The following is a 13,713-nucleotide window of genomic DNA, read 5'->3' as shown; positions in this document are numbered from 1 at the left end:
TGCCCTACTTTCCCTTGCTTTATCCCGTGCATGGTATATACATTCTTAGATTACAGTTAGGATATCTGCAGTAGAACAGGCTTGCATAAATCCATATTAATGGTCGCACAGAAGTTAAGCAACTGTAAGAGGGTGGACTAGAGCTTGATTAATTATGGACTCAACTATTTTGCCGAAAAGGTATAGGAGGCCAATGTGTCAGTTCTTTCGTGTGTAATATAGCTTTATTATTTTTCTCATCTTTGATATATTTATTAAGCCCTTTGAGCGAAAAACCATATTGGTTTCAGATGGTATTTATTTGCTCCCCCACTGAGCAAATTAGGCACAAGGCCGTTTTTAATGTGAGGTAAAAACCAGCTCCCCTTAAAGTAGGCAAAAAGGGGGCACTCTGGTTACCAAAAATAATAATTGTCCCAGTATAGAGGGTTTCCCCTCCATTGACTAGTACAAATTATCTTAAGTGCAGTATCTGCCGGAACAGATACTACACTTTGATCCTAGCCCGAAGGCCGAGAACAACAGAAAAAAGGCAAGCCTCTTTTCTATCCTATAATTCTATAATGATACCATATTGGTTTCAGATCAAATTATAGTTAAGCATTTTATTAGTAAGCATCAATTTTGTAAATGTCTAAAACTAAGAAAACTTTATAAGATTTTCCATTTGATTGAAGGTTTTACAATATTTACATAAATACTAAATAAAAGAATTTCTGCATTATCTTAAGCCAAGAATTCATATATATATATATATATATATATATATATATATATAGAGAGAGAGAGAGAGAGAGACAGACAGACAGACAGACAGACAGACAGACAAGCAGACAGACAGAACAGAAAGGGTAATATTAAGTTTACAAGTAGGAAAAAATGTAAACTTAAAGTGAATATAAAAATCAGATGTAAAAACTCAATAAATTCAAAAAGGAGATATAAACTTTCACTAACTGTTTAATTTTTTATGCAATTATGATTCATTTCGTATTTGTATTTTATTTTAATGCATTAACCTGCAAAATTTTACAAACCTATTTCCTCGAATTAAAAGAATTGCAATTATTTGAAACTCCACAGAATAAGGCGTTTCAGGTTTATTTGTACTCATTGTCAGATAATTAAAAATTTTGTACACCTTTTTTACAGGTTTTTAATTTTTTTTTTTAATTTGAATTAATTTTCAATAAGATTTTTCAGGGTAGCAGCAACAGAGTGAATAATGAAATGATACACTCCTCACAACTTTTTTTTCTTCGTTTTACAGTCAAGTATCTATTTGTATTACACTTCACTGTCAACATGCAATGGTTTCTTTTGGATTAACAGACTCTGAAAGAATTAGTCAGTGAGGAAACAGTTGAAATTGGCAAGAATCGCTTGAATGTATCTGAAATGAAAGGTCAAAGCAAAAATGTATGACGTACCTTTTTTTTGTTAGAAGTAAACCCTGTTCTTTTCTGAAAAAAAAAGAAAAGAAAAAATATATTTCAGTCTTTTATTAAAAGGTTTAGTGAAAATAAAATATCATTATCATCAATAAAAAGAATATCTGTGTTCCCCAAACAGAATACTTTGCACCAGCTTTATGTCCATTTAAAAACATTAAAATCAACAGAAAATGATACTAAACCTTATGCATAGAATCCTTATTTGATTTTGATTCTTTGAAAATATCTAAAATTTAAAGCTTAAGGGTCTTAAACAGAAATCTAACCCTTATTCCTGAGTGGCTTCCGGGCCTTGATAAGTGGTGATCACTGTGTAAAAAAAAAAAAAAATCAAAATTCAGAGAATTTTGCCTAATTGGTATCTAATTAACAGGGACCAAATTTAACGCAAATCTGAAATATTTTAATTTTCGAATGGGAGGTTATGTCCACATTATACATCTCTTAAAACTTCAAAGAAACTAAAAGTTGAGGAATATTTTATAAATTAATGTAACAATTATTTTACTTAATTAATGTAACAATTATTTTACTTAATTAATGTAACAATTATTTTAATTAAAGTAACAATTATTTTAAATTATTAATGTAACATAGGGATGTTCCAGTGGATAACGACACAAACTGATGACCTGGATGTTCCATGTTCAAATCTAGTTCGTTCTACAAAAACTCATTTTCATTTGGTATGTTGGCAACGTTCTTAATATGTCTTTCTAGAAATAATTCTGACTAAAAATCAATGCTAACAACAGAATCTTTGGATTCATACAATATTTTAATGATAAATGTAACAATTACTCTTTTCATTTTGAAATGTTCCGCAAACATTAAACGAAATGTGTACCTGTGCGTTTTCAACAAACACATATTCACTGCACTTGTTGGTTATTGCTGGTGAGCAACCACAAAAGCATTCACTTAAGTCTTTTTTTTTTTTTACATACGTGCGTGGTCTTCATTCTTCCCATCATCACTTTTCATGTGTATAGTCGTTGTAGTAAGGTCTAGTGGATTTTTAACTTTGGCAAATAACATACACATGGAAACATAAGGAGACTTGTTGGGGGTTTTAGAGTTTGTTTTTTGTTGGGAATGGAGTTCATAAGGGTAGAGATCAAAAATTTATCCCCCCCCCCAAAAAAAAAAGATAAGGTAAAATTAGTTCCTTCTTACATAATTTTCTTACTTAGCTTAAAAAATTGTTCAACGAACGAACAGATCTTAAGGAAATTTCTCTTAGATTTCTACATTGTCTGTACATGTTTTTCAGCTGCTTCCTCGCCACGAACTGCTTAGAAATTTTGTGTTGAACATTACGTAATTTCCATCTAACAGGCTGTCTTGACATGTACTTAATGTAACCCTTGCTGAAATTCATGCAACATAAAATCTACCTACTGGTGTAGGTATATAATATCTCTAGAAGAGAACAGTAGTCCAAATAATAAAAATTATCAATCATTATGTCAAAAATTATGCCATATGTTTTGAAATGCTTAAAACAAAACCAGATGACATTATTATTCAAAAAAAAAAACAAAAAAACTGCTAACATAATCTTATACAAACATGGATTGGCATGAACTTTTCAATTGTTGATTATTTTATTAACTTTTTTTTATTGAAGTAAAGGGGATTTTCTTATTTTTTATTTTTCTTATTTTGCACAATAATTTCAGACTAGCCATTTTTATACATGTAATAAAAGTAAATGACATTAATAAAACATGGTGAAGATACATGTTATAATTGATCAGTTCAAATTTGAAAAGAAAAAAGAAAATAAAGAAAATAAAAATAAAATAAAATAAAAAGATGTTCAAATCAAATGCGATTTATTGGGTTTCAAGCGATTTGTATAATAACTTCATATGAAAACAGACGCATGACTTCCTTTTAATACCAAAAGATATAAAGCCAGAATCATTGAATTGGAAATCAAAAACAAAAGAATTATATTTAAGGCCGATCAATATTTTGAAAAGAGTTCAATGTTTACTGATGAGTGTGTATTGCTACAATCATTCGTTCAGAAAAATGAGAATTTTGTTTTTATAGTTTTTACAATTGGTCCGTTTCTCATGTTTATCTCGACTGACCATTAACCCAGGCCAATAATGATAAACCTAAAATGTTAGTACGGCACAGAATATAAAAGACATTCCTGGCAACATGAAAAAAAGCTTCTTTCCCAGAACTGCCTGCATGTGGAAAACTGTCCTACTGGTTTCGTCGCGGCTGAATACAACATGGCAGCCTTCAAATCCAATGTAAACAAGTTCTTGTCGATCTGTCCCCATAAATAATCAAATTCTAACCAATTCACATTATTAACGATTACTGCACTACCACTTTACATTCCTCAATCCTTATCCTCGAGTGGCTTACGGGCCTTGATAGTTGCTGCTAAATCTTGGTTAGTTCACCAATCACTAATCTTTCTCTTTGATCGAGTGCACATAAGAGTTTTCAGCATAAGTCTTGAACCATCTGCCAAAAGTAAGCTTTAGTCAGATCGCCGCAGTGTTCGATGATGGTGCTTGAAGTGCTTGTTTTACAAGAACTTCCTCGGGATGTGCTCATACTTTACTTGCACCCCTCCCCTTCTCCCCAATGGAAACATCCCATAATAACTCGGCTAGCTGCAAAATCATAGCACTTCAATGTAGAGGTCACAAAATGCCAGAAGATTTTCTAATCTAATAGCTTGCCTTTGAGATGTTACAGATGATTGGCGAATTATTTTCAAATTGTGACTAAAACAATTAAAATCATTTATCAATAATTAATTAGAAATAAAAATTAAAAAAGAAAACTTATTATAAAACTAACAAACAAACAATTAATAAAAAATAAAATAAACCAAAAAAGAAAATTAAAAAGAAACAAAGAAAATTAATATTAATAAAAATAAACAAAAATTTATAAAAATAAACACAAAATTAATTAAACTAATCAAGAATTTAATAAAACAAAGCAAATTCAAAAATTTACAAAAATAAACAAAAAAGTTAAAAAAATAAACAAATAAAAAACTTAAATAAAAAATACAAAAAATAAAACAAAAAATTAATAGAAATAAATAAATCAAAAAGTTAACAAAAATGAACATATAATGTGAAAAATGAGCAAATAAAGTTTAAAAAATAAACAAAAGAAAAATACTAAATAAACAAATAAAATAATGAAAATAAACCAAACAAAATTAATAATGATAAACAAATAAAAGAAAAATGAAAATAAAATAATAAAAATAATAAAAATAAACAAATAAAAATTGAATTAATGAAAATGCGTTGGATCTCACTTTTTCAAAATATCCAAAATGCTGATTATTTTTCTGAAGAAAAAAAGCTAAAATAACTTGTTTAACTGCAAAAAGGTTTCTATCTGTGATTCTGTCGTTGTGTGTTTTGTCAGAAAGTTATTTTTAAAAATTTATATCAACTTTGTTTTTCAATAACCCTACACTGTCAGAAAAACATATCTTAACAATTTTCCATTGAATACGATCTTGGCTACTCAATCAGATTGCTTTTACAGTTCTCCAATTTTCAACAGATATTTCTTGGTGACCCCCCGCCCTTTCGCAGCAGCTTGTCAGAGCTTGTTTTGACACACCTTGTTGCCATAAATTTATTTTTAAAAAATTAGTATCAAAGTATAATTCTCTATTTTTAAAGATTTAGTAAGCAAAATTACTTTTATTACGTGTTCGTTAATGTTCAAACTTTTCTCGGACGTCCACACCGTCTGACACCATTTTCTGTTTTGTCAAAATGCATTTATTCCCATTACTTTCCAAACAATGCCTGATTTTTGTTTTTTCTAATTGTTCATTTCGTCTGCCATGAGATTAACAAAATTCTAACCTCCTGACACCAGCTAAAAAAAAGTCTCTCGGTCTCATTGAAGAGCAACATGTCCATCTCACCTATTTTTTTCTTTTTTTACAAGGTGGTCACCACTTATCAAGGCCCGGAAGCCACTCAGGGATAAGGGTTATTGTAAGTACAGTACGTTAGTGTGGATATTTAATAAAGTGTCTACTTAAGGGGGCGGTTCATCAGGAACTTGTTTACGTTGGACTTGAAGACATCCAAGATGTAGTCAGGTGGGAAGCAGGCAGACGGAACAGAGTTCCACAGGCGTGCAGTTCTAAGAAAACTTTGTTTATGGAATCTACGTTTTGATTTAGGCATACAGCTAGATGGGTGTTTGTTGTAAAAGATTAGCGAGGGGGGGGGGCCCAGGGATTTGAGTTCAGGACAGCACCTGCCATGGAAATAACGATAAAACAAAGATAGGCTTGAAACCTCTCTTCTGTGGGAGAGAGGTTGCAGGGAAGAGAAAAGGGCATCCCCCACTAAGCCACAAAGTCTATTTTATACTCTGTCAAGGCAGGATAGGCTGTTTTTAGCAGCTCCTGCCCAGATATGGCAGCAGTATTCCATCCTTGGACGTATCTGGCTTTTATATAGATAGAGAATTACATCAGTAATGAGATATCTTCTGGAGCGGTAGAAGGATCCCACCATCTTTCCAGCGACCTTGGCAACAGACTTGATGTACGTGTTCCATTTCAGATCAGGAGTAAAGGTCAAACCCAGAAGCTTGTCAAAACACGGAGCCTCACCCAGACGAGAGCCATCCATCACAATTGATGCCAGATGGGGACCAGAGCGTTGATGATGTAAGGATAGGAGTTTGGTTTTAGATGAAATAAAGGTAATCAGCCACGTCTTCCCCCACTGAACCACTCGTTCGAGATGAGAGGAGAGAGAATCAGAGAGAGCTTTGTCATTTACAGCCTTTGATGTGTTGCCATAGATGGTCGTGTCATCAGCATAGATGTCAACGAACGATTTAAGAATGTGTTTAGAGAGATCATTGATGTAGATCAGGAAGAGAGTTGGGCCCAGGATGGACCCTTGAGGGACTCCAGCATTAATACCGCAGGCCTCTGATTTTTGTCCATCAACCACTACTCTTATGAGCCTATCAGAGAGAAATGATTTAATGATAGAGAAAATATTTCCAGTTATACCATAGCTGGAGATCTTGTGAAGTAGGCCTTTATGCCATACCGTGTCGAAGGCCTTTGATATGTCAAGAGCAATTGCCTTAGAAAGGAAGCCTTTGTCAAGAGATTCACTAATCCTATGAGATATAATCGTTAGCACATCTGCGGTAGATCTTGCAGAGCGGAAACCATATTGTGTGTCACTAAGAAGGTTATTTCTGCTGAGGTGGTTGACTATTTCTCTATTTAATATGGATTCCAGCAACTTACTCATAACACACAGGAGACTTATTGGTCTGTACTGAGAGGGAGATGACTTATCACCCGAGTTTTTAAATACAGGGCAAACTGATGAGGTCTTCCCAGGAGTCAGAAAGCACTTCTCCTTAAGGCAACGCTTAAACAGTTTCGTAAGTATGGGAGCAAGTTGTGGTTGAAGATTTTTTAACACTATAATTGGGATGCCATCAGGGCCAGTAGCTTTACTGGAATCAAGGTTCTTGATTAGTTTGGCGACCTCATGCACCGATATTTGTATGTTACCTAGCGTGTTCTGTGTTATAGGAGGAAATATGGGGAGTTGATAGCTTCGTTGCATAGAGTAGAATTAGCTGCAAAGTACTTTGCAAATAGTTTGGCCTTGTCTGAAGCTGACGAGATGACCTCTGGTCCGTTGATAATGGTTGGGATAGAACACACACATCTGTTCAGGATCCTATTTGCTATTTGCCAAAACTGGTGGTAACCAAGCCACTGATCAGCTACTTTGGATTTAACAGACTGGGCATATAACTCTCTTGCATTTTTTATTACTCTTTTACAGTGGTTGCTGGCGTTCCTGAAAGCCGCTTTAGTCTCAGTGCATCTATTACGTTGGTAGCTATGGAAAAAGTGATTTCTGTGCACGATGGCAGCAGCACATTCTTGGGAGAACCATAGCTGGCTGGTAGGTTTTTGTTGGAATTTTTAGAGAGTATGAATCAGTCTATGCCTACAATTAACCATTCGGTCAGGTCTGATACTATAGAGGACACATCCTTTTTAAACATGGAGTGCAGAGGTAAATCAGATATGAAATGTACGGAAGCTATCCCAGTCAGCCATGGAGTATCGGTATACAGTACGGTGGAGAGGTACGTCTGGGGACTTATTACATTTCATTTTTATCTTAACTGATACGATGGAGTGGTCGGAGGATCCTAGAGGAGAAAGAACGGAACATGAACATAGCTCAGGGGAAGTTGAGAGGAAAAGGTCTAGGAGGATTGCATATTGACCTGTAGTATCGGGCACACAGGTGGGCTCGTGAACAATCTGAGTGAGGTCATCAGCAATGGCAAAATCATGACAGAACCTCCCATCATCGTCCGTCTTATTTGAGTGGGTCAGCCATTCCACGTTATGGACGTGGAAGTCACCACAGATGTGGATGTTAGCCGAGGGGTGTGCAGACAGGATGTGGTCTATTTTCTCAGATATGCTCTTAAACATAGTAACTCCGCTGTTGTGGAGGCGATAGAGAGCAAATATGAATGCAGTGGTGTAAGCAAGTGCAACCTGGAAGCACATATAAGGTAAATTAGGGTCTTCTCTAGAGATATTCCTGTCACATGGGAAGCCATCTTTAATGAAGGCACATATTCCATGCCCATGGCGATCTTGGGGGTCAGATTTAGATGTTAAGTTAGAGTATCCGTTAATTATGAACTCATCTAGGAAAGTGGTCGGCCCTATTCCAGTTTCGCTTAGAAAGAATATGTCTGGTATAGTCTCCTGTAATTGGGTTTCAACCTCTGGAAGGTTGGAACATAGATCCCTGATGTTGGAGAAGGAGACATGTTAGTGGGGGTCTACGTTGAAAGATGGGGTTCTAGATTTATTTGAGTTTTTTTTCTGGAGATGTTTCATGTTGATGTTTTGGGATTTGTGGAACAGGTCGGCATACTTGGTTAGAGCAGTACAGAGAGAGGGAAAGTAAGAGAGAAAAAGATAGGACATTTTTTTTTTTTTTGTAGCACATGAAAAGGTAAAGCCGTAACACTTACCCACTAGTATGGCATTGAGAGGCCCCACCAGAGACTACTGCATGGTCCAGAGTCCATTCACCAAATGGCAATACAGCAGTCCCAGTACTTTGCGCCTGCTGATAGGATAGCCTCCTTAGTGGTTAATCCAAGGTTCGGGTCCCTGACTATCAGGCGGATAACGTCAGCCCAGACAAAACGTTTACCTCCAGCACCCTTACTAGTGACATGGCCACAAGGATAGACATAGAGACAGACAAAATTCCGACATCTCAGACTACTGGTCACCAAATACTAACGACCTTTAAAGCAGCTTTTTCTTCACCCTTTGTCAGAAAAATCACTCATTTGAATGAGGACCGAGGGACAAAAAAGGAGAAGCGAGAGTTACTGGAGCTGCCAATAACACATCCACTGTATTATCTACTTTCCATTTAAAAAAAAGGGGGGTACAAGGGACTTATTAATATCTACTTTATAAGCCCGGTGCTCAATTATCAATTCAGGACGCTTTTAAAGATAATCTCCCCTCCCATATTAATGGGTGGATGTTTTTGGCATTATATATCTCGAGTTTGAATCATTCGAGCTTCACCTTATAATTAAAATCCAATAATTAACTTTTATCAATTTGTGAAGTCGGCTTAATGTTAATTTACATTTGAGTTGAGATAATTATTCAAGATTTTAATTTGGGAGGTTCTCGTTTACATAGGTGACTTTTTTTTTCCTTTCCGTTTTACATGTAACAAGACGATATTGGTTAACAGTATATTTGACAAAGATTTCAGAACAGGACACAAAAGCAAGACAAGATAGGTAAAATTTAGTTACGAGTTTTTAAGTCAAAGCTGTAATAAGAAAACAGTTAGCGGTAATTAGTACAAATTAGGTTCAGATGTTGGAAACATTTTTTTAACCTTAGCTGAAGAGTCTGGAAACAGCGACCTAGCCAGTTTAGGGTCATATTGGAAGTGGGAACCTGGCAGACTTTCATTCTAGCTACATAAGGATATGGTGGACGTTGTGTGTGTATGTTGGACGGGGGGGTAATGCTTTTATTTATTTTTTTATTTTATTTCTTTGTCTATTTTTATTCTTTTTTTTTTTTTTTTTTTTGCTTTATCTATCGGGATTGGAATCTTCGAGCTTCACCTTATAATTAAAATCCAATAATTAACTTTTATCAATTTGTGAAGTCGGCTTCTGGTTGTGGTTTTCTTTCTGCCCGACCACGTGGTGTCTTTTCTTCATTCTTTTTTCCTGTTTTTCTGACGTAAGCCCGTGCACTCTTCCTAATTTGCATATGTGCTTTTTTTCGGCTACTGCTGCTAATATCTTCATAAGCCTGCTATCTTACAGCTCCTGCTGATATTTCCCTTCGCTCTCATACGCGTTTTGTTATACGTTTAAGGGCGAGTAAGCTAGCATAAATCTATTTTTTTAAGGCATATCAACCATCTATAAGTTTTCAAACATAATTCTATAAGTAGAGTAATTATTTATATTTCTATCTTAACACCCATTGGATTACCATTAAATAAATGTACAGCGAGATCTGAAACATTGATCTTAGAAAAATATCTCTTAAAAAAATGCTCAACACAATTAACACTCACCGTCTTCTAATATGTATTTGGGAAGAAAATAAAAAGGAGAAATAAGGTTTTGATTTTTTTAGGATCTAATTGAATAAGAAGATTGGGGATGAACTTATAGATTATGACGTAACCAGACGATTAATTGGATCCAGCCTTTTTGATCTCCTGTCCAGCTGAAATAAGAGTTAAAGTGGAATGACACGGCCGCCAGTATCCCAGTCGAAAGTATCACATGTCGCTATCGACGGCGGACAAGTGGCCTCGTTTTCCCGGGGGTTGCAGTCAACGTAATTTTGGCTCTGCAGACAAGGCGGCAATTATATAATTCTATATGCAGAGCATTAGTGAGAAAGCATATTCTATTTTTAGAGAGTTAGCAGAAAGGCATATAATTAGAACAGCACCTTCTTTTCTCTTGATTTAATGAATTGTTAGATTTGTTTATTTTAAAATATTGTTTTAATGTGTTTTTTTTTTTACAAACAGTACCTTGCACTTTTAATGTTTTTAGTTTAGGTTTTCACTGTGTCCTTTTCTTGACCAAATTATTATCAACTTAGCAAGCCGCCCGGCATTGCCCGGTCGTAAAATATGCTTAAATATGATATTTTGATGAATGCAGATGACGTATTTATTATTATATTGGACTCAATATATAGCAATGATTAAAAAATACAACAACAAAAAAACTCGTGCGCCACCACCGAGAATTGAAACGAAAACGTTTAGCTTACGATTTACTTTTTCCTTTGATGTTAATGCATGAGCTATGAAAACATGTTTGCTGCAAGGTTTTGTTTTCACTCGAGTGTGCAACTATTGTGTGAATGTTTGTACAGTTTAGCGTTCACATTGCTTAACCAATAATTAAACTTAGCCAAAATATCAGTCATGTTCTAAATTGAAATTGATTTAATTTAGGATATTTAAGTTAAAGATCAAGGCTACAGAAAACGAGCCGCAGTTTTGATGATTTCGGTGCTATTCATCAGAGAGAATTTCAAAGTGCAGCCAACGAAGATGTGTATCATATGAACTTGCCACCATCGGTCGTCGTCGAAAGTTTGATGGAATTCCAACTTATTGTTTTTTTACTTAGAAAATCACCCTTCGAACTTCAAGGCGAAGACGATACTTAACCGTATTATTGTTTAAAAAAAATCAAAAATAAATCTACATAAGTTTATAGACGATAAAAATAAACAGTAAATTTTCTAGGATTTCGTGGCGTAACGGTTAAACGCGCTAGACTATAATAGACATGGTCCAGGGTTCGATTCCTAGAGATACACAGTTGAGCTACGCTGATAAGAGATAGTAACCTCAAAACCTGTTTAAAAAAAATTATATTCAAACACGGTAGTGTTGAATATATGGTTAAGTGGCAGTTTTAATCACTCATTTTTCGACCAAATTTCAAACAATTTATAGATCACCTTCTCAGCTATATTGTGAAGAACATTTTCAATTTTATTCAGTAAAACAAAAGTTATGGTGAATTTTCTGGTGTTCAAAATCATGAAAATATGTAGGGAGGTGAGCGACGCTTTGTCTGACTGGTTTCCAAGGCAAGCACGTTGCTTCAGCGACTACTGTTGCTACTTATTCACTGCTCTTGCGGAAAGAGAATTAACAAGTGTAACAGAGAGAATAAAAGCATGAAAGGGAGATTATTGGGGGATTTTATTGAAAGCAGACGAGTGCTGTACACTGCTATTACATATGTGTTTATGTAGGCAAAAAATAAGACTGAAATTAAACAAAGAACAAATGAATTTATTGGAAGCCTGGAAAAATCATGGATTACAATAAAAAATGCGAGCATGAAAAGTAATATGGATAAGCTTGAACATGGAAAAGAAAAGGACAAAATATTCTAGTAAACAATATAAATTTATAACTTAAAATTTTGCAACATTAAGAACTTTTTAAAATTCAATCTATAACATAATCAATTCTTAATGCTGCAATATTTTAAGTTATAAATTATATTTTTTACTAGAATATCTTGTCCTTTTCTTTTCCAGTTTTAACAATTAGTCTTTTACTTTTCCATGTTTAAGCTAAACAATATTACTTTTCATGCTCACATTTTTCTATTATAATATATATATATATATATATATATATATAGGGTGTGGTGATGATAACTCCTATCCACTGGGTCCCCCACTAGCAGATAAGGGAAGTGGCCTCTTGATATAGAGGGTAGTTGTGAATACATTGAATAAACAGTCCCAGACAAAAATAACGAGTCGCCCTTTGACAAGGCATAGCACTCGGCAGCCACCCCAGTCAGGGTTATGAGTTAGACTTGTCTGGCAGGTAGGTGATAAGGCGGTACTCCACAGATGTAATGGTGTACCGGCAACCTGCTGCAAGATGCCTTCCTGAACCTGCATGTCAAGCACACGTTTGCCACAGCGAATGATAACATCTGAAGTGTGTGTGACATGAAGTTGCGTCTCGTGGATCACAAAACACTTTTTAGCTGGGGCTGGCTCAAACCTACAATGTACAACTACAAGTCCATGATCACCCTAATTCTAGCCATTTGTTTTTTCATTTTTTTCCAACAAGGTAGAGGGAACGGGGGCAGACTTAACAAGCTGATCGCCCTTAGTCTCTAATTTGCATAAAGACGATGTGTGATGGTCGTATGCCAGAGAAAAGATCGCGACTCTGGTATGAAGTCCTACATCTCTGACTGGGCAGGCCTTTTTTAGGACTACTACTGCCAACCCCAACTGAGGAGGTCCCTATAAATGCTGGGCCAAACATTGGATGTCAATCCAGACACCTGGCTGGTATACTGCATCCAGCAGGTCCCCACAATTGTGGCCAAAATCAGAGTAACAAAGATATTCAAATGACAATGAAACGTGGCACATGAAATGTTAGAACCCTGCTTGATCTTCAAAGTGTAGATCGACCTGAAAGATGAACAGCCTTCAACTTCAAAGAGTTTGCCCGGTTTTCACTTGACACAACGGCATTAAGTGAGACCAAATTTCCAGACGAGGGGAAAAAAATGGACGAACTTGGGGCCGGTTATTCAATCTTCTGGAGAAGGAAACCTGCTCCAGAATGCCAGATTCATGGCGTGGGTTTTGCAATCAAAACATCCCTCATGCAAAAACACAACCCCCTTCCCAAAGGAATAAATGAATGACTAATGAAACTACATGTCCTTCTTCTGAAGAACAACTTCTTGCCCCTAGTATCAGTATACGCACTGACCCATGATTCAGGAGACACAGATAAGAAAGAGTACTACCATCAACTAAATGAGCTTATCTCCTCCACTCCCTCAAAGGATAAATTAATCATACTCGGAAATTTTAATGCGGTGTGGAGAAGGACTCAACAACATGGAGCCTTTTTATTGGAAATAGGGGTAATGCTAATGGACTCCGCTTCTCAACTTGTGTGCAGAGTATGAACTTCTCATTAAAAATACCATCTTTCAACTCCCTACAAGACAAAAGACCACCTGGAGGCACATCCACTCTAAGCTCTGGCACAAATTGGACTCCTCCATCGTTTGCCTGAGAGACTGTAAAAATATCCTAATCACACGCTCCATGCCAGGAGCAGATGATTGTTGG

At 35.5% G+C, this 13,713-nt stretch overlaps 1 protein-coding gene across 2 annotated transcripts in view; it reads right to left on the bottom strand.

Annotated features, from left to right (window-relative positions):
• LOC145288109 (popeye domain-containing protein 1-B-like) overlaps positions 1-13,713 on the bottom strand; it is a 1,451,932-nt gene that overhangs the window by 993,388 nt on the left and 444,831 nt on the right. For both annotated transcript variants that reach the window (XM_080136169.1, XM_080136168.1), the window contains exon 2: positions 1,431-1,463. The gene's annotated coding sequence lies outside the window, so the exon portion shown is untranslated. The remainder of the gene's footprint in view (positions 1-1,430; positions 1,464-13,713) is intronic.

This window comes from Euprymna scolopes, chromosome 11 (assembly GCF_053919585.1).
Source record: "Euprymna scolopes isolate OS-2025 chromosome 11, ASM5391958v1, whole genome shotgun sequence".
In the NCBI taxonomy this organism is placed as follows: domain Eukaryota; kingdom Metazoa; phylum Mollusca; class Cephalopoda; order Sepiida; family Sepiolidae; genus Euprymna; species Euprymna scolopes.
The sequence above is the reverse complement of the archived record's forward strand: the minus strand, read 5'-3'. Positions and strand labels throughout refer to the sequence as shown.